Raw genomic sequence first — 22789 nt, forward strand, 5'->3', positions numbered from 1 at the left:
AAATCAAATAGGTTCTCATTGGCACTAGGCTCATCTTTTACCTCTTCAAGTGCCTCTACATCTTTTACCTCTTGAAGTGCCTCTACATCTTCCAAAAAGGATCATAGGAGTGAACCACTTGAACTACCTGCTCCATGATGCTGGCCACGACGTAATGACAAATAACTAGTAAGAAGCAGAATTGTCTATTGCATAATGCAAGAGAAAATGAAAGGAAAGTTTACATGTAGCACCCGAGTTGAGGTTGTCAAAGCCAAAATATACTACAATTGCAAAGATAAAATATCCTAGCCAAGCTAACCATTTGCCTTCTTTATGTGGTCCTCAAACTTTAGGAAGTTCGGTCACCCTTTTGCTTTGCTCTTTGAGAGAGAGAGAGAGAGAGAGAGAGAGAGAGAGAGAGAGAGATTTATGGGTAAAATTTATTCCTTGTTTATTTGATTTGCAACTTTCTCTCTTTGACCATGGCAGATGTTGGAATATTTTGTCAAAATTTCATTTACAAGATAAATAGCAATGACAAAACAAATATAAAGCTATAGATGAAGGCATTTTGCAACTTGACATGATAAATAAATTTTGGAAGTTTGAAAAATCGCTTTATAAATTGCCAAGGTCTTAAAAATGTGGCTTAATAGAAGGACACATAAATCTTCTCTTTTGAGGTTTTGTCTAGTCTACACAAACATCTTGTTTTTTCGTGAGTCTAATTATATTACATTGTGTTATAGTATACTTTATCATGTACACTACTACTATGGGTTCAATTGGCACCAACATGCTCGGACTCAACCACCTTATAGAAGACGCGATACAACCTCAGGAACTTATTTTGGTCTTCTAAAAGTATGGTAGGCTATCTTACAATTGTATTGATCACAACTTAGAGCCAATTTACATGCTCCCTTGATTTGCCTGCATTTGACAACTAGTTGCAACTTTTTTAGTTTTCGAATGGGGCAACCAATCCACCAAATGCCAATTCATTGTTTGGCACTTCTTTGAAGGGTGTGAACAGGCTTTTGGGTTTTATGCGGTGGTGGAAGTTGAAACTTAAGGCCCATTTCCACGCTCATTAAAATTTGCAACTGGTCCACGCTCATTAAAATTTGCAACTGGTTGTGAGGTGGGCGAAATTCTAGAGGGCTTGTCTTCTTTATCATTAATGTCAAAGAAGTGAAAACCAGTTGCCAACCAACCCCCGGCGTGGAAACAGGCCTTTAATAAAAGAAGGGGAGGTAGCAGGCTTTAAATTTGGCACCCATACGGGAGCATTTCACAATTTCAAGTGCCAAATGGTACCTCCGTTTTCTGGTAAAAGTGCCAACGTGGCACTTTGAAAAAACAAGGGAAGTGCCCAATGGCACCTAGCCTTAGGGGTCTAAGTGACCAGGGGTATATATCCTATATAATATATATAATATAGTACACAATACATAATAAATATGAAAAGGCCAAATATTATACACAAGCTGGAGCAGGACTAATATGAAAAGGCCAACATAATATACATAGGACAAAAAGAATTAAGCTAAGATTGAGGCTCTCTAAAACGCTGTGTGTTGAGGTATGTTTCAGGTAGTACGGGACGGGCCGCCCACTCTACCTGGGCCCATTTTGACACCCATGGTTGATGGCAAAAGTGCCACTAGATTTTCTATGGCACCTAGACTTAGGTGCCAAATTTAAAGCCTGGGAGGTAGAGAGCAAATCGACAAGTTACACGTGATCAGGCAACAATCCTCGTCTCTGATACGTATTCGAGCTAGAAGTTCTGACGTGTAAATTAGAGTTACGTGTGTCGGCAGCACGTGATTTTGTCTTGTGTGGGCTAGCAGACACGTGCGCTGTAAGACGGAAATATCAAGAGCGACGCCGACAAGCTAGTGGTGGCATGGAGTATCGAAGCTGAAGTATTACGTTAAGTTTCATGGGCGGACTTGCGCCTCGTCCTCTCCCGCGATAAGCTTTCTCAGTTAGACCGTCGCACATCTGCGCTCCCACTGTCCATACATAATCAACCTCAGCATGGCCGGGTTAGTGCTCCCACTCCTCTCAAATCCTGCTTAGGATTACTTCACTACTGCTATGGTTTCCGGAATTTAATTTTTCTTTGTTGATTTCTTGCAGTTGGCGAGCCGATAAGTTGCACGTTGCAGACCCTGCACTCTGGATGGTCCCCGTGTTCGGAATTGCTGCAGCCGCTGCCATTGCCGTGTACATGGTGAGATCTTCTGCTCATATCACCATGCCGGTAGATTTGATCTAGTCTGTGCTAGTATGGTACTCGCCCTAGCACCATTTGTTTCTTCTCAACTGTGCGCCGCCCTAGTGTGTGCAGAAATCCCTCCAGGACGCTGGCATGAAGTTAACCACAGCGGAGGACGTAAAGTCTAGTCCCCCGGCTACTCAAAAAATGACCAGTATATCTAATGGCAAGATCGTGCATTGAATTGGGACGCTGCATTTGGTGCATGATTAGTGTTAATGCAGTCTATAGTTTTTTTTTAAAAAGCACAGGAAGACTTCTTTTTTCTCTCGGATGCGATTGAGGATACTGAAATACATGTCAAAGGCGAGTCAAGGTCGCAACTGCTACGGTGAAGCCCAGGCATTAATTTGAATGATTTTAAAAACACTAATTACGTGTAATTGCGACAACAATTTCAAACAATTTTTAAATGCACCCAAAGAGAGGAGAAAGGAGAGGAAAAGAGAGGAGAAAAAAAGAGAAAAAGAGAGGAGGGAAAAAACAGAGAGAAAAAACACAGCATCTATATTTCCGTTTAACAGCGCGTCTACAGACGCGGCTACTTGTTTCCAACACAGAGTAGACGCGTCTATAGACGCGCTTTTAGACGCGCTCTCAGATGCGTCTATAGACGCGCTCTGAGAGACAAACTATTTAAAAAAGACAAAAAGGACATGCGCCCGATGCGCCCGACACAAAAACACAGTTGTTGTACCAAAAAAGATGCAGTGCCACACCCGCATATGTTACCCTATGCTCGTCGTGTGAGGAGGCAAAGCGTCGGCGATATGAGGTGGGATCTTCAGGAGGGATCGTTATGGATGCATGGAGTGATGGGGTGATAGTAGCCCTCCGCCATTACCTCATGAAGCCGTGAAGGAGGAGGTGTTTGATGATATGGTGCAGGATTTATATGTCCATCAATCCGAAGGGAGGGATGATAGCATGGAGCAGGACGATCTTTTTACCGCAGCATCGACTCCACTGTTTGAGGGGTGCACATTCTCTGTTCTACGTGCCTCCCTTGAGTTACTAAACTTGCAAACCATCTATGGATGTACCAATTCAAGTTTGAATGCATTACTCAAGTAAGCTTTAAAGTCTATTTTGCAAACATGGTGAATTATGTTAGTGGGTCAATTACTCGAATACTTTTCCTCATTTATGGTCTTTACGTGCAGGCTATTGTGTAAAATGCTTCTAAGGGAGAATAAATTACCGACCTCAAGAGATATGGCAAGGCAACATGTGACCTCTCTTGGAGGATTAGATTACAAGCGCATCCATGCATGCATCAACGATTGCATTTTGTTTTGTAGACTACATAAGGATGCAAGAGAGTGTCCTACTTGTGGAGGCAAGATATAGAGCAAATCTCAAAACTTTGGACGTGCCTCGTAAGGTTCTGCGACATTTTTCCATAATCCCTCGCATCCAACATATGTTAAAGTGCAAATCCATTGCAGAGCTCATGTCATGGCATTCCTCCCATCGATCAAGCGATGGCAAGTGGAGAACTCCCGCAGACACTCTTGCGTGGAAGCATATTGAAGACACATGGCCAAGCTTCAAGGAAGAACCTAGGAGCTTGAGACTTGGATTGGGTATGGACAGTGTGAATCCATTTGGTCTCAAAAGCACCTCTTACAGTGTATGGCCAGTGATATTGGTGAATTATAATCTTCCACCCTCTATGGCGATTAAGAAAGGACATGTTATGTTATCTCTTCTAATTCGAGGGAAACATAAAGTCAAAAATCCTGATGTTTATTTGGATCCTTTGATTGACGAGCTAGAGATACTTTGGAGAGGTATCGAGGTGCATGATGTGAGCAGGCCTCCCTCGTCACACGAGACTTCAACTGCAAAGCAATCTTGATGTGGACGATGCATGACTTCCTAGGCTATGGCGAGTGTTCAGGTAAGCATTGCACTTCTAATTATGAGTAGGCAAAGGATGTGGCACCCTAAACCCACCTTCAACTCTTAATTGCGTCTATTATTCAGGTCTCACTACATTGGGTTACCATGCATGTCCTGTTTGTGGTCCTTCGCTTGTTGCCTCACGGGCAGACGCATTGAATAAGGTCATCTATGAAAATCACCATCGATTTCTCCCACTTGATCATCCTAGATATGTTGCCCCTTGGAATGAAGTCCTCCCACAATCACTCACAGCGGGAGATTGGATGAGAATTTGGGATGGTTCCACTACTCCTCCACCACTTGGTATGAGCCGGTAAGGGTTTGTAACTATTGTGTGTGCTATATTGGCTGGAAATAAAGATTGCCCGCTAAATACGAGCTTTTGTTTAGATACTCCATCTTTTATCGTTTACCATATTGGTCCCACCTCAAGATCAATCACCTGCTTGATCCCATGCATATCTTCAAGAATGTGGCATTTACCATTTGGGAACATTTGAATGGGACACGAGATTCCGTAGGCATAAGGGAGGATCTACGTACCACAAGGAGGATGCATGAAGCTTGGCCACAAGAGAGACCAAATGGGTGTGTTTTTTTACCTCGTGCACCGTGGAGGTTATCAAAGCTAGAGATGGTCGCGGCGGTGAAGCGTGCTATTACTACAATTCGTACTCCCACTGGATGCATGAGGTGTTTGAAGGGGGCCTTTACAAAGAGCAAGAAAAGAGGTGTAGAGCAATTATATGGCTTGAAATCTCATGATTGACACAAGATGCTCCAAGTAAGTATTTTATGTGCATAATATCTTTTTCCTTTCAAATTTGTGAGTGAATTAGAAGCAACTAATCAACCATTCCTCGTGTGTTTAGTTCATACTACCTACTAGCATTTCTCGTAGTGCATCGAAGGACGTGAAAGATTGTATTTACAAGATGGGCGAGCTTGTGAGGTACTTTACATGATACAAAATGTGATGCGTATCAATGCTCCATGCAAGGTGTTCATATTGCTAATATGGTGTACTTTTTCATTTCTAGGTATGTGAGCTCAAAGGAAATAGATCCCACCACGCTTGAGAATGCTCGAGTTATGTTAGTGGAGGTGGTTTGTTTAGTGGAGGAGACATTTCCATGTTCTATTCTCACAAGCCAACTACATCTCATAGTGCATTTAGTGGATGAGATTGCTATATGCGGTACTATACATGCACGATGGTTGTTCTTCCTCGAGCGCTTCATGAAGACCTTGAAGGGTTTTGTGAGACAAAACCCTTCAAAATATGCACGATGGTTGTTCTTCCTCGAGCACTTCATGAATACCTTGAAGGGTTTTGTGAGACAAAATGCAAGACCCGAAGGTAGCATGGCCGAGGGTTGGTTGATACACAAGAGTCACTTGTATATATTTCTGAGTTTCTTGTTGATGTGGATAGCTCTCTCCCACGAGTATGGAGAGATGATGAAGACCTAAGGATGACCTCTATTGTGCCTCAAGAGAAAGGACGCAACAAAGTAATAGACACGGAGTTGCTTAATAATATCAACCTCTATTGCGTGCTTAATAGTGATGTGATGAAAAGATGGGTGACAAGATACGAGGATGCAAAGGCAAGAAGACAAGAAGAAAGGGCCCTCTTTCGTACACACCACGGATCTCGTGTGCCCTAAGAGCACTTCCAAAGAATATTCATGTGGATTGGCTACTTGACGAAATGAAGAAAGCAGAGAAAGACGAGGGGATGCATATCACAATGGAAGAATGGGAGTATGCTAGGGGATGCATGAGCAAGGTCGGTATATAGAATGTTATGCATAAGTTAGGAGCTTTCAATAATTAAGATTGCTTATTTAATTGATTTTGTCTTGGGGTAGTAGTGCACTATGTTCAATGCTATATGGTGTCAGGGCAAGCATTTTCGAACACAACGGATTGATGATAAGAGAAACACACAAGATTGCGGCGTCATTGCTAGCTTTGAGGGAGCCAATGGAGCCATGGATGATTATTATGGCATAATCCAAGATATTATTAAGCTTGACTTTCGACATTTCTTTGTGTATGTTTTGGATGTAAAGTGGTTTAGGACGTGGTGGAAAGAGGCCCTAATGCAACAATCAAACGCCATGGGCTTTGTAAAGTGGTTTAAGGACGTGGTGGAAAGAGGCCCTAATCAAACGCCATGCAAGTGGCTTTGTAACTATTGACTCCACAAAGTTTTGGCAAAGTAAGAAGGACACACTAGTACTACCGCAACAATGTGAACAGGTACTGTACACACATATAAAAGTACTCACTTTTAAATATTTGATACCTTCGATGCAAGGAAAATAACATGATTGTATTTGTATTTGAATTAGGTTGTCTATCAACCAATGGTGGATAATAACAGATGGTGGTATGTCATACCTATTATGCCACGTTCCAAAGTGATGTATAGTACATTTATGAATATGGAGCGTATTAATGGAGGATGATCATGGCCATGGAGGTGATGATGACCGTGATACGAGAGAGGAGGATGATCATGAGATAGGAGATACAGATATTGAGGCCATTACCCGTGAGGACGAGCCTACCATTGGTGATGCTGATTTCGATGAGCACATGAGTAGCACAAGTAGTAGTGGGGTGAATGTATTTGTAGATCTAAACACTTGTTTGGATTTTGAAGTAGATAGTTTGGTAAGGGTTGATCTCATTGAGGATGAGAGATTGAACCGTAGCCCATCATTGATATTGGCTAAACTATTTTACATATTGTCTTATTCTCCTCACCTCACTTAATTTTTGTATATGTGGGTTTGCAAAAAAGCATTGATGTTTTTGTTAAAATTATGTGCTTTGGTAATCATGGGTAATTTTTGGAAAGCAGTGATGTACATTTACCAGCCTACACCAAAATCTCTCTTTTTGTATTCTCTGTTTTGAATCTAAATACGTGTCTAATTCTCAGTGTAGACGCACTAATAGACGCCCTAATACACGCGTAAATAGATGCACTAATACACGCGTAAATAGACGCGCTGTTAGATGCAGTGTTAGATTCTCAGTGTAGACGCCCTAATAGACGCGTCAATACACGCGCTATTAGACGCGTCCGTAATTTCTCTATTCAAGCAACGCCTATAGATGCGCCCGCTATTTTGCACGTCCATCAAGTGCGTCTATAGTTGCTTTGTGTTGTTGTGCCGGTGGTTCAATACCATGATAAGACAGGGGGGAGGGTAACCTTGAGCTCCTTGCAAACATGCATGCACACACACACACACAAGAGTAGACAAGCACAAAAGAGAGAGCACACAAGAGAGAGAGTGTGGAGATGTCATTCATGCATTGCATCCATATCCGCACTAGTTGAGCATCTCAACAATGAGGCCTAAATAAATTTCCAAATGACCTTGAATGGGTCTAAAACCTAGGCCATGATGCTTGGTTTTATTTTATCCCAGTTGGGTGATGTGGTTGGTGGAACCCCAATGGTAACCAACCAGAAGCTATACCTACCACCTTGACTACATACATTCCTTCATCTTAGCTCAGGGGATTCACTATATGTAAACTCTCTATATCACGTGCATTCAAGGCCTAATTAAAAACCACCTTGACTAGTACATACATTCCTTCGTCTTAGCTAAGGGGATTCACTATATGTAAACTCTCTATATCACGTGCGTTCAAGGCCTAATTAAAAAACCCCTTATGTGTAAATTTTTCATGAATAAAACGCACCCTTTTTCTATTCAATCTATAAATACCCCCTTTAAATGGTACCCTTATGTATGTAAAAAATGTGTAAAAAAGGGATTTAAATAACAGACCCTTTTGTTGAACCCATGTGCTATGCTTACATATTTATGAGTGACCCCCCCTCCCCCCCACGAGCATCTTAGTATCATTCCAAATCTCCATCTAGGATTCCTCGTAAAAGTACATGTGGAAGGCAATTGCCATCAATTTGCATCAATAATAATTCAAAATAAGTCTATATCACTTTCTTGTTGACTTTGTGTTTTTTGTCATCTTGGTATTTGTGAAGTAAATTTATAGGAATAGCTCAACATATAGGAAAGGAGAAAAATAATATGCGTGTGTCCATCAAAGCTCAAATCCATCATCTTGGATAATAGAAGAGAAGGGCAAACATGCGACACATGCTATGCGACACATGTGCTAGCCTAGTAAGGAGTTATAAACAGAGTAGAGAGACCATATAGGAAAGGAGAAAAATAATCCATCATCTTGGATAATAGAAGAGAAGGGCAAACATGCGACACATTCTATGCCTTCACATGTGCTAGCCTAGTAAGTTATAAATAGAGTAGAGAGACCATATTAGAGATTAGAGGGAGATCACTAGAGAGAGAGTAGATAGACCATATTAGAGATCAGAGGGAGATCACTAAAGAGAGAGTAGAGAGACGAGAGAGATCACTAGACTTTATTACACAAATGAGAATGTTCATTTTCATAATGAGAGGTTAACTTACATACTTACAAACTTAGTACGTATTTTTTTCACAATGCCACCTAAGTAAATAATGAAAGGGTTCTCAATGCTAGTTCTAAGGAATTTTATGTGTGTTTAACCTTAGAAGCCAAAGTAATGAAAGGGTTCTCAATGCTAGTTCTAAGGAATTTTATGTGTGTTTAACCTTAGAAGCCAAATTTCCCATGATATAATCTTGATGTCCAAAATGCAAAAGCCTCATATAGCATTTAATTCTTGAGCCATTTGGTCCATTGAAGACATGACATTGTGGGGCACCTTATTCCATGCTAGAAACCCATCCACTAGAAATGAAATTCCAATTGGCCACCACCCACTATCAATTTTGCCTCTTACAACATAGTGAATGCTTTTTGAAAGCATTTGGACAAGTTGTAGATACTATGCCACTTGAAGACATTAATTGATTAAAGAAACCATGTTAATTGGATTGCTTCACATCGTCCCTTCTTGATGTTGATCGAGTCAGTCCTGTAAGAACATTTAATAATTATGGTCCCTCTAGAATATTGCTTGATGGTGATATCAAGTCCTATCAATTGTATCAATCATTGTTGTCCATCTAGATTGCCTTTATTCAAATTCAAAATTCATGTTGTGAATGATGTGACAAAATTTATCCTAAATAAAAAAAGCACATGAATAATTATATGACACTTCAACATTTTTGAAGAAAACAATTTTGAACAAATGGTTTTTATGAAAGAAAGATTCATTATAAAAAAATATTTGTCGTATGTGTTTTTTGTATGAAAGAAATTTTAATATTAAATCTATTTTTTAATGCTAAATTTAAGAAAGAAAATAAAACATCGTACAAAGGTTCTTAATCTTAAAACTATTAAAGAAAAAAATAAAAATTGTAGAAAAACATACAATTTTTTAAAGTATAAAACTGACTTTCGTACAACAATTCCATTGTGTGCAAAAGAAAACTTTCGTATGATAGAATTTGGTACATTTGAAATTTGTTTGAAGTTTGTTATTGCAATTACACAAAATGAGGTTTTTTAATGCGTCGTGGGCTTTAGCGTAGTAGTTGCGACCTTGCCTCAAAAGAGAGAGGTACAGGAATTTGAGTACCCTCAATCGCATCCGAGAGAAAAAAAAAGAAGTCTTCCTCACTTAATTTTTGTATATGTGGGTTTGCAAAAAAGCATTGATGTTTTTGTCAAAATTATGTGCTTTGGTAATCATGGGTAATTTTTGGAAAGCAGTGATGTACATTTACCAGCCTACACCAAAATCTCTCTTTTTGTATTCTCTGTTTTGCATCTAAATACACGTCTAATTCTCAGTGTAGACGCACTAATAGACGCCCTAATACACGCGTAAATAGACGTGCTATTAGACGCAGTGTTAGATTCTCAGTGTAGACGCCCTAATAGACATGTCAATACACGCGCAAATACATGCGCTATTAGACGCGCTGTTAGACGTGCCCGTAATTTTTCTATTCAAGCAACGCCTATAGACGTGCCCGCTATTTTGCGCGTCTATCAAGTGCGTCTATAGTTGCTTTGTGTTGTTGTGTCGGCGGTTCGATACCATGATAAGACAAGGGGGAGGGTAACCTTGAGCTCCTTGCAAGCATGCATGCACACATACACACAAGAGTAGACAAGCACAAAAGGGAGAGCACACACACACACACAAGAGTAGACAAGCACAAAAGAGAGAGCACACAAGAGAGAGAAAGAACTGATTTTCTACCAATTCTCTTCTCTTCTCTACAATAATAACATAAAGATAGAGTACATACTATAAGTGAAAGTACTCTTGTACTAAACCATAAAAAGGTCAATCCATAGTGTGAACTCAACTACATGAGTTGGCTATAACTATGCCATAATAACTCTCTGCCATAATTCTAGCCAACCAAAGTGTCTATCACATAGCATGTGAACCAGTGGGGCGGCATATCACCCATAATCTTACCAACCATAGTAGTGGGATAAGTGTGGAGATGTCATTCATGCATTGCATCCATATCCGCACTAGTTGAGCATCTCAACAATGAGGCCTAAATAAATTCCCAAATAACCTTGAATGGGTCTAAAACCTAGGCCATGATGCTTGGTTTTTTTTAATCCTAGTTGGGTGATGTGGTTGGTGGAGTCTAATCAAACTTACCATAGAATGGTAGAGCTTGTGAGTTCAGTGAACCCCAATGGTAACCAACTAGAAGCTATACCTACCAGCTTGACTAGTACATACATTCCTTCATCTTTGCTCAGGGGATTCACTATATGTAAACTCTCTATATCACGTGCATTCAAGGCCTAATTAAAAACCACCTTGACTAGTACATACATTCCTTCATCTTAGCTAAGGGGATTCACTATATGTAAACTCTCTATATCACGTGCGTTCAAGGCCTAATTAAAAAACCCCTTATCTGTAAATTTTTCATGAATAAAACGCACCCTTTTTCTATTCAATCTATAAATACCCCCTTTAAATGGTACCCTTATGTATGTAAAAAATGTGTAAAAAGGGGATTTAAATAACCCCTTTTGTTGAACCTACGTACTATGCTTACATATTTATGAGTGACCCCCCCACGAGCATCTTAGTATCATTCCAAATCTCCATCTAGGATTCCTCGTAAAAGTACATGTGGAAGGCAATTGCCATCAATTTGCATCAATAGAGATCACTAGACTTTATTACACAAATAAGAATGTTCATTTTCATAATGAGAGGTTAACTTACATACTTACAAACTTAGTACGCATTTTTTTCACAATGCCACCTAAGTAAGTAATGAAAGGGTTCTCAATGCTAGTTCTAAGGAATTTTATGTGTGTTTAACCTTAGAAGCCAAATTTCCCATGATATAATCTTGATGTCCAAAGTGCAAAAGCCTCATATAGCATTTAATTCTTGAGCCATTTGGTCCATTGAAGACATGACATTTTGGGGCACCTTATTCCATGCTAGAAACCCATCTACTAGAAATGAAATTCCACTATCGATTTTGCCTCTTACAACATAGTGAATGCTTTTTGAAGCATTTGGACAAGTTGTAGATACTATGCCACTTGAAGACATTAATGGATTAAAGAGACCATGTTAATTGGATTGCTTAACATCGTCCCTTCTTGATGTTGATCGAGTCAGTCTTGTAAGAACATTTAATCGTTGTGGTCCCTCTAGAATATTGCTTGATGGTGATATCAAGTCCTATCAATTGTATCAATCATTGTTGTCCATCTAGATTGCCTTTATTCAAATTCAAAATTCATGTTGTGAATGATATGACAAAATTTATCCTAAATAAAAAAAAGCACATGAATAATTATATGACACTTCAACATTTTTGAAGAAAACAGTTTTGAGCAAATGGTTTTTATGAAAGAAAGATTCATTATAAAAAAATATTCGTCGTATATGTTTTTTGTATGAAAGGAATTTTAATATTAAATCTAATTTTTAATGCTAAATTTAAGAAATAAAATAAAACATCGTACAAAGGTTCTTAATCTTAAAACTATTAAAGAAAACAATAAAAATTCTAGAAAAACATACAAATTTTTAAAGTATGAAACTGACTTTCGTACAACAATTCCATTGTGTGCAAAAGAAAACTTTCGTATGATAGAATTTGGTACATTTGAAATCTGTTTGAAGTTTGTTATTGCAATTACACAAAATTAGGTTTTTTTAATGCCTCGTGGGCTTTAGCGTAGTAGTTGCGACCTTGCCTCAAAAGAGAGAGGTACAGGTATTTGAGTACCCTCAATCGCATCCGATAGAAAAAAAAAAAAGAAGTCTTCCTATGCTTTTCTGTTTGAGCTATAGATTACGTTACCACCAATCATGCACCAAATGCAGCGTCCCAATTCAATGCACGATCTTGCCATTAGATATACTGGTCTTTTTCTGAGTAGCCGGGGGACTAGACTTTACGTCTGTGGTTAACTTGATTCCAGCGTCCTCCAGGGATTTCTGCACACAGGGCGCACAGTTGAGAAGAAGAAAAAAATGACAGAAATAAAAAAAAGCTGTTTCTGATATTTGACCTCGATCCCGGAATGTACGTAGAGGCAGAACCCTTACTCACTGCATCAACCTTTTGGCTATTGACAGGCGCTAGAGCGAGTACCACACAGTCATGGGGTGAGATCAAATCTACAGTCATGGTGAGATAGGAAGAAAATCTCACCATGTACAAGGCAATGGCAGCGGCTGCAGCAATTCCGAACACGGGGACCATCCAGAGTGCAGGGTCTGCGACGTGCGAACCGACTTGCCAGCTGCAAGAAATCAACAAAGAAAAATCAAATTGCGGAAACCATCGCAGTAGTGAATTAATCCTAAGAGGAGAGGGAGCACTAACCCGGCCATTCTGAGGTTGATTATGTGTTGACAGTGAGAGCGCAATGTGCTATCGTCTAACTCAGAAAGCTTCTCGCGGGAGAATACGAGATGATGCAAGTGAGCTCACATGAAACTTAACCTAATACTTAAGCTTCGCTTTCGTATAAGTCCATGCCACCACTACCTTGTCGACACGCGGCGTCCGGGCTGACGGCTCCCTCTTGATATTTCCGTGTTACAGCGCACGTGTCAGCTGCTTGTTGGCCCGCACGTGACAAAATCACGTCCTGCCGACACACGTAACTTGTGAGAACTTCTAGGTCGAGTAAGTTGTCGCGTATCACAAACAAGGATTGTAATTTGTGGTCCGATCACGTGTAACTTGTCGATTTGCTCTCTACCTTCCCATCAAATGCTTGTTCACACGCTTCAAAAGAGTGCCAACGAATTGGCCTTTGGTGGATTGCTTGCCCCTTTTGAAATCTAAAAATGTTGCCAGTTGGCAATTGCTTGCCATATGCACGCAAATAAAGGTAGCATGTAAATTGGCTCGAAGTTGTGGGTCAATACAACAGAAAATTTGTTGTAAGATGGCCCAAGTTTGTAGCTCCGATCATGTTGGTTCCAATTCAAGCCTAGCCCTCTATACCAGCATATTAGTAGTTGTATATATGATGAAGTATAATATAATACAATGTAATACGAGCAGACTCAAGAAAAAAAGTTTAAAACAAGATGTTTGTGCAAAACCTCAAAAGTTGGTCTTCTATTGAGCCACATTTTAAGACCTTGACAACTTATAAAGTGAATTTTCAAATTTATTTATCATGTCAAGCTGCAAAATATCTGAACATCGATAGCTTCATATTTGTTTAATATCATTGCTATTTATCTTGTAAATGAAATTTTGACCAAAAAAAAAGGTTCCAACATTCTCCATGGTCAAAGAGAGAAAGTCACAAGTCAAATCAACGAAGAATAAATGTTACCCATAAATCTCTCTCTCTCTCTCTCTCTCTCTCTCTCAGAGCACAATTGCAGCTCGTCGATTGTTCCTTGTTGGCAACTATCTATAGCACCTCGATAGCTTCATAGCACCACATGGTTATATGAAGATAAAATAATAGAGAAGAAGATGGGAAAAATGTAGACCAAAATAAAAAGTGAAAACAATATATTTTTTTAAAAGATGTAGCCATATTCTGTAGTGATCTGTGTGAACGCACTAGGACCAGTTGAGGTACTTTTTCCCTCTTTAGGAGTTTTTTTTCTCGTGCTAATATATACCCATCTTGGGGTATAGGGGTATACTTATCATCATTGTACAGTATGTAAATTCATTATCTATCTATCAACTCATTGTGTGATCCCTTTAGCTTCTCCATTGTGTGTGTGTGTGCGCGTGCGCAATCTTGCAATCCTATTTTCAACAATTCGTATCAGAGCATACACTCATCGCTCCTGTGTTGCTGCCTACCCTTTACTTGAGTCACTTGTCTTCTTGAATCGGATCAAGGAGTCCTTCTGGGAGAAGAAAGAGGATCGTGAAGTCCCGAGGGGTGCACTACTAAGAAACCCTATGTATCACATGCGTTTAAGGGGTATTTAAAAAATCCCTTACCTGTAAATTTTTCATGAATAAAATGACCCCTTTTTCTTTATGGACTTACGATTTTTTCAAAATTAATTAAAAATCCCTTCTGTAAATGTATTTCTGTAAATTTATCTTAAAATTTTGAATTTGAAAAAAACCCTTCATTTGAACTCACATGGTATACTTACATATTTTTAGGTGAACCCCCCAAGCATAGCATGATGTGGTCATTACTTTGCACAACGATTTTTCAATCAGATTTTCATTCCTGACGGGTTTTGGAGGTCGTTCGGACGGCTTTCAGTTTTCTACAAACATCTTTGAGGATCCGATTTGCATTGTTCTTCATTGGATTTTGGAGTAGTATTGTCAAATCTACTACAAATGGATGTGCAGATACATGAGAAAGCATCTACAAACACTCATCATCACATTGAATCTGGTCTACAAGCTACACTTCACCAGCATCTATCTCTACATCTTACGAGTAAAATTTCTACTTTAGTGTACTCTGCATTTCTTTCATACACCTTGTAGGTCTCCATTGTCAACAGCCTTTTAGCAGCCACCTTTGTTGTATCAAAGGAGCACTCAGCACTTTGCAGGTTGCGTGATTACTTGCTTATGTATTATCAAAAATGGCAAACAAGGATGTATTTTGCATGTTATCTACCACCACTAAGGATAAGCTTAACGGGACCAACTACCCATTATGGTCCTATATGATATGGCATGTATTGGTAGCCAAAGGGCTATGGAATGTTGTGGTCGGATATTGAGAAACGTCATGGTTTCTCTAATGAACATAATATTGAAGGAACATCTACAGACACAGACTCAGTTTTACATGGTGCATTACCACAACATAGCATACCTGCTACATAGGAACAAACAAGTGGGATGGAATACGCATGCATATGCGTTTCTTGCTTTGTTAGTTAAAAGGAGTATCATTCCTTACATTCAGTCATGCAGGACTGCTAAACATGCTTAGGATGCACTTGCGTCATTGTCCCAGGTACAGAACAAAGCACGTGTTGCTTATATACGAAAGCAATTAGAGTCAGAGCATATGGATGAGGAATGATACTCCTTTTAAAGTGGAATGGAATACGCATGCACATGCGTTTCTTGCTTTGTTAGTTAAAAGGAGTATCATTCCTCACATTCAGTCATGCAGGACTGCTAAACATGCTTAGGATGCACTTGCATCATTGTCCCAGGTACATAACAAAGCACGTGTTGCTTATATACGAAAGCAATTAGAGTCAGAGCATATGGATGAGGGAGATTCCATGGACACTTTTCTTACAAAAATCAAGGATTTCACGGAGCAGTTGACCAGTGTTGATGAAATATATCATCACAGTTCATTGGTGTCTACTTTCTTAAATGCTTTTACGAACAAGGTTTTGCTTCTAACATCAGACTTATGATGAAAGGAAATTCAAATTCCTTAAAGTTTGAGAAGTTGGTTTCTGTGCTTTTGAGAGAAGAGCAATCCAGACAAAACAGATCTGCTCATGCATACATGAGATTAGGCTTTTACTGCCAGTCAACAAAGAAGCAAAGGTAAATCCTTTTCTCAAGGTAGCCACAAGCCAAAATCAGAGTCATCGAGCAAGCTTGTAGACAAAGAAGGCAACAAGCCAAACATTAGGAGACCTTTGGACATCTTGTGGGCCTTGTAAAGACTCCTAATTTTTAGGGATTAAGGCTAATTTTGTGCTTGCTTAAGGAGACAAGGTCAATCAAGAGGGCTACTTGGAACCTATAATTTGAGCTTTCTAGCCCATAACTCCTCTACAAAAATAGGGTCTAATGTTGTCTTCTCTTTCTAGAAAACTCATAACTAAGGGGGGGGGGCAAAATGGATAAATTTTTTCCCATTTTGCAAGTTTTATTCTTTGAAACTGACCCCATACCCATATATATGTATAACATTCAATTTTTAACCTTGACTTCCCCCTAAAACCCACTCTATCTCATCATTGAATGCCTCCACCTTTTTCTCCTTCATTTAATGCCTCCATTTCCTCACCAAATCAGAGATCTCTTGTCACTTTCCACATCATCAGTCTCGCAACAACTGGGTAGGGGGGTGGGGGAGGCAAAAATAGTGAAAAATAAATTCTCTCATTTTTGAACTTTTTTGCTTTAAAAGTTACCCCAAACCCATATATATGTCAAAAAATCAATTTTAAATCTCTTTTTTCTCCCAAAATTGAACCGACTCTCTCTCTCTCTCTCTCTCTCTCTCTCTCTCTCTGTGCTCATCTTTCTATTGTTGTGAGCTTGGCCTCACTCTATCCCTCTCTCTACAATCCTCTCAAGGCTACTCTCAACTCTCCCTTTCTCTCTCTAATGTGAGCTAATGGTCTGCAAACACTCTATCTCTCTCTCTCTCTCTCTCTCTCTCTCTCTCTCTCTCTCTCTCTCCCCATGTGACTGCATCCTCCCTCTCTCTAATCTCAACTCCTTGGAAGGTTATGGCATGCACTTACTCCCTCTAATCTTAACTCCTCTCTCTCTCTCTCTATTGTGATCTTAGGGCCTCCCTCTTCTTTTTCACTATCAACTCCTTCTAAGCATGGCATTGCATGAAATCACTAAGACTAATGTGCCATTGAATCGACGCAAGGTGGATTTGCATGTGCGGGTGTTGGAAGAGTATGCAACTTTGGGAAAGATTCATCTCATAGAACAGATGGACAAGGGGGTCACACTTATGTGCATCTATGGGTTGATGGGCATCTATACCTAGCTACCCAATAGCGCATTACCCACTTTCAAAGACTTACCATCATTTATTCAGTATGTGGAAGTGAGAATGGGATGCTCGACTACTGCAAGAGATTAGCAATAACTGACGTTGGTAGCATCTTCTACTTGTCAGCTTGAGGGTGTTAATCAAGAGAGAGTACCATGTGTGGAAAAGCTTACGTAGACCATCTTCCACATGAAAAGCACTCCTATTGGAGCTCTAGAGAGCATAAGAGGCCACTCAACCACATCAAAACACTTGTTGTTGGACGGGGCGTGTTGGAGCTCTATATATGGCTCACTCTACCTAACTCGGTCTCACCTAGATATATGTATCTTGTCCTCAATATGAACCAGTCTTTGGGAGCGTACATGATGTGTCTCTTGTCTTGTCTCTTTCTCTCTACATTTCAACATGGTATCAGAGCATCTATAAGGGAAGCATCTATGTCTTCTTGTTAAATTCATGATTATAATTTCATGTCTTACAAGCTTGTTTTTTGATTATGTGTTGTCTACATGATTTTATAGCTTAACTTGTTGTAATTAGAGTTGTTTCTTAATCGCGTCCTTAAAACCAAAACCACTGCGTAGATTGTATTGTGCTGGTGAATCCTATCAAAAACGTTTGTCAGATGGAGAACTTGGTCAAAAGTTATGACAGTTCAGGCAAACTGCATCTATAACAGCAAAACAGGTTCTTTGAATAAGCAAACAGGTTCTTTGTGTGAGCACACAGGTTTCGTCTTCGTCAAGTGTCTTTGTGAGCACACAGGTTTCGTCTTCGTCAAGCATCTTTAGCAAACTGCCAAATCTAGCTTCTTCATCAAGCGTCTTTAGCAAACCGCCAAATCTAGCTTTTTCATCAAGCATCTCTTATTATTTTGCTATTTTTAGCAAAATGACCAATCTAGCTTTTTCATCAAGCGTCTATCAATGAATCTTGCATCCCACGTCTCTCTATTTTGAGGACTCTTTTCTTATTGACGTCTCTTATCTCTTGCGGTCGTCCTTGTCTATGGTGTGCAGATTTTGTGATTTTATCTTATACGTCTTCTCGCAGATAGATATGGCTATGACTGTTCTCGTCAATGGTTTTCCTTCTGGCCAAGGGTTTCCCGGTTGGAAAGCAAAGATGTTGTTAATTCTTGAAGGCGATGAGCTCTCAGATGTTGTTATTGGCGATTCTCTATGTCCGTCTCAGCCTACTATTTCGGATTCTGACAACGTTCTTATCACGGAAGGCCCTGTTTTTGATGCATGGCGTCTTACTTATATGGATTGGCAGAGGCATGATAAAGGAGCTCATCGGTACATTCTTTCTGCTCTTAGTGATTCTCTCATGCTTGATGTGTATGACTTTCCTACTTCCCATGACGTATGGGAGTATCTTATAGCAAATTTTTAGAAAAAGTCTGTTACAGAAACACTTTATTTGAGAGGTTTGCTTTCAAAGTTATAGTATGAAGTTGGTACTACTATGATGGGGCATATTGATTCTTTCAAATCTTTTATTAATCAACTTGCTGCTGCGGGTGATCCTGTTCCACGAAAGCAACTTATTACAATTCTTCTTGATACGATAAAGGATCCGTCTTATGACAACATTGTTACCATTCTTTCTAACAAGGATGGTCTTTATTTTGACCAAACTTGCATATCTTTGATTGAGTATTCTCCATGTCAACAACGACGTAGCGTTGTTCATGATGCAGCTATGTTTTCACAACAAGAGGAGCCTGAGTCACAACAGTTGGAACGGGCCTTTTATGTGTGAAGGCGTCCTTTTCAACGAGGCAACTGTAGAGGTGGTCGTCGTGGTGGTAGTTTCTCTCGTCTCAAATTTCCTAACAAGCATTGTTCTTACTGCAATAGGAATGGTCATACTGAAGATGACTGTTGGGCACGTCAATATGATGAAGAACACAACATTACCACAAAACAACCACGTTTATCTAGAGATTCTTCTTCTTGTGATTATTGTGGAAAATCTAATCATCCCTCTTCCATGTGCTTTAAGCGTCGATTTGATGTAGATCGAAATCGAGCATATGCAGCCGAGAATCATGATAATGTTCTGCCTGAAACAAGTGTTTTATGTTCAGTTCCCCTAGACAGAATGCTTCATGTACGTGATGGTTCACTTTTCATTATTGATTCTGGTGCTACAGGAAATATGACATATGAATCTAAGTGGCTACATAACTATCATTCTTTACCTGTTAAGCGTGTTGTTTATCTTGATGATGATACAACTTGCCAAGTCAAGGGCATTGGAGATTTATATCTTGGCACCTTATCGTCTTCAACTCGAGTTTTACGAGGGGTTTTACATGTCCCAGAACTTCAACGTAATCTTCTTTCAGTTGCAAGACTTGTTGATCTTGGTTTGTTTGTTGGATTCAACCACACCAAATGCCGCATTGAGAAAAATGGACAGATTATTGCAACTGCTTCTCGTAATGGCAATTTGTTTGAGCTCTCTCTTAATGATGTTGTAGCAAATGTTGTCACTGCTCCAGGTGATCATGATTGCAAGATATGGCATCATCGCTTTGTTCATGCTGATTTCTCAAAGCTTCTTGATCTTCATCGTCAAGGTCTTGTACGCGGCATGGATCTTAAAGCTCATCCTCATATGGGAATCTGTGAGTTTTGTGCTCTTGGCAAACACAATCGTAAACCCTTTCCTCTCTCGAATTTAGTTCATTCTCATGATTTGTTGGATCTTGTTCATACCGACATTTGTGGACCTTTGCCTCCATTGAGAACACAACATCGTTATTTCATTACGTTTATTGATGATTACTCACGGTATACAGTTGTTTTCTTGCTTCGACAAAAATCTGAGGCGTTATCTATTTTTAAGCAATTTCACAAGGCTGCCGAACTTCAAACTGGTCGTCGCCTCAAGAAACTTCGCAACGATAATGGTGGAGAATATGTGTCTCGTGAGTTTGAGAGTTATTGTACGGACCATGGTATTCATCATGAACATACTATTCCATATTCACCTCAACAGAACGGTGTTGCTGAACGTAAGAATCGCACTATTATCAATGCTATACGATGTATGCTGATTCATTCAGGGTTATCTCGTGTTTTTTGGAGTGAAGCTCTCTTGACAGTAGTCTTTGTTCAGAATCATCTTCCTACTGCTGCTCCTTCTAGTAAGATACCCATTACAGCATGGACAGGTGAAATTCCTTCTGTATCTCATTTTCGAACCTTTGGATGTATTGCTTATATTCATGTTCCTAAAGAAACACGAGCAAAGCTTGATGCTCCTGGACTTAAAGTTATTTTTATTGGGTATTCTGACACTTCCAAAGGCTACAAATTTTATGACCCGTCCTCCAAGAAAGTGCTTGTGAATCGTGATGCTATTTTCAATGAACAGCTTATGGGCGGTACATGGTCCATGGATGATTCTGATGATACTAAAACTTTGCTTCAAGCTTTTCCATTCTTGTGTGATGATGAATCTTATTCTATAGAGCAACTTTCCTCTTCACAACCATCTAAAGAGCAACTTTCCTCTTCATCACAACCATTGATTCCAAATGCTGTCATTGATGATGTTGACATTTTTATTGATCTGCCTATTGATTTTGAGCATGGTTCTTGTCATGTTTATGATGAAGATTTTGAGGCTAATGTTTTCTCTACTTCTGAAGATCCTGCCACGTACAGTGATGCTATATGTTCTCCACAAAAGGATCAATGGCAAGAGGCTATGGAAGTAGAGTACGATTCTCTTATCTTTAAAGGTACATGGATACTCACTGAGCTGCCTCCTGGCCGTACTACCATTAAGTGTAAGTGGGTATATAAGACAAAATTTAAAGCAGATGGATCCTTTGACAAATTCAAGGCACATTTAGTTGCCAAAGGTTATTCTCAAGTTTCTGGCGTTGATATGAAATCTTTTCACCAGTTGTTCGCATTACTAGTATTCGGGTTCTATTGGCATTTGTTGTTCAATTTGACTTAGAAATTCATCAGATGGACGTGCGCACAGCTTTCTTGAATGGAGATTTGAATGAAGAAATTTACATGGAACAGCCAGAAGGATTGTTATTGCAGGTAAGGAAGATCTTGTTGCTCATCTTCATAGGGCTTTATATGGTCTTAAACAAGCTTCACGGACCTGGTACATCAAGTTTGATCTTTTTCTTACCTCCCATGGCTTTCTCTCTTGCTCCTCTGATCCCAACTTATTTACCAAACACCAAAATGGTATTTTTGTAATCCTTGCCCTTTATGTGGATGATACAATCCTTGTTTCCAATGATTTGGGATTTCTACACCAAAGTAAGCAGTTGTTATCTTCAGCATTTGATATGGTGGATCTTGGAGAGCTTCACTTGTGTCTTGGCATTCAGATTCAAAGGGATCGCAGAGCAAAGGTATTTTATTACTTCGACAGTCAAAGTTTATTAAAGATACTATTAAGAAGTTTGGTTTGGAATCTGCACATTCAGCAACTACTCCTTGTCTTGCGAGTTCCATGAAAAACACTTCTGATGGTGGTAGCCAGCTTGTTACAAATCAACCATATGCTAATTTGGTTGGATGTCTTCAAGTTATTGGTTTGAACACTCATCCTGACATTTTGTTTATTGCTAACTATCTCGAGCAACACCTTGCATGTCCTTCTCTTAAGCATTGGTCTTCAGCAAAGCGCGTGTTGAAATACTTGAAAGGCACTGCAGATTATGGTTTGGTTTATCAACGACAATTCACATCCGACTCCATTCCATCTCTTTCTCTTTTGGGTTACACACATGCAAATTGGGCCAGCTCACATTTATCTATGCGATCTACTAGTGGCAATTGTTTCTTCATTAATGGTTGTCTTATTTCTTAGACCAGCAAGAAACAACGTTGTGTTGCAGTTTCTACAACCGAATCTGAATATGTTGCGGCATCACTTGCAGCTCGTGAACTCATTTGGCTTCGACAAGTGTTGACAGATATTGGCCATTCTCCTCTTTCTAGTACACCCTTGCGGTGTGATAATCAGAGTGCTATTAGTCTTGCAAAAGACTATGTCCAACATAACAAGTCAAAACATATTGCTTTGCATTACCATTATGCTCGATACGAAGTACGCAAAGGCACTATCATGATTGAACATTGTCCAAGTGACCAGATGATTGCAGATATTCTTACCAAAGGTCTCAATGAGTCACTCTTCATTCTCTTGTGCTCAGAGCTTGGAGTTACCTCAGGCTCACTCTTTCTAGATTAGGCTCTTTACTCTTATGGTAGCTTTGTACATATATCGTTGTAATCTTCTAGACACCATGCACTTTGCACATTTTACAATTGCACACTATGACCTCTTGGTCCTTTTGTATATTTGTACATAGATGCACAATGCACTTTCACATCATTACTTCTGGTTCATATTTTCACA

At 39.5% G+C, this 22789-nt stretch overlaps 2 long non-coding RNA genes across 2 annotated transcripts; one reads left to right on the forward strand and one right to left on the reverse strand.

Moving 5' to 3' along the window:
• Nucleotides 1-1903: 1903 nt before the first annotated feature.
• On the forward strand, nucleotides 1904-2674 carry LOC147611719 (uncharacterized). The gene is made up of 3 exons (XR_015263827.1): nucleotides 1904-2036; nucleotides 2131-2224; nucleotides 2342-2674. It is a non-coding gene; the product is annotated as an uncharacterized LOC147611719 (long non-coding RNA).
• A 9597-nt stretch (nucleotides 2675-12271) lies between these two features.
• Nucleotides 12272-13167, reverse strand: LOC147611720 (uncharacterized). Its single transcript, XR_015263828.1, has 3 exons — nucleotides 13030-13167; nucleotides 12856-12946; nucleotides 12272-12638 (listed from the first exon to the last, which is right to left on the reverse strand). It is a non-coding gene; the product is annotated as an uncharacterized LOC147611720 (long non-coding RNA).
• Between the last annotated feature and the right edge of the window lie 9622 nt (nucleotides 13168-22789).

The sequence above is a fragment of the Cibotium barometz genome, chromosome 47 (genome assembly GCF_041138505.1).
Source record: "Cibotium barometz isolate CiBa-2024 chromosome 47, ASM4113850v1, whole genome shotgun sequence".
In the NCBI taxonomy this organism is placed as follows: Eukaryota; Viridiplantae; Streptophyta; class Polypodiopsida; order Cyatheales; family Cibotiaceae; genus Cibotium; species Cibotium barometz.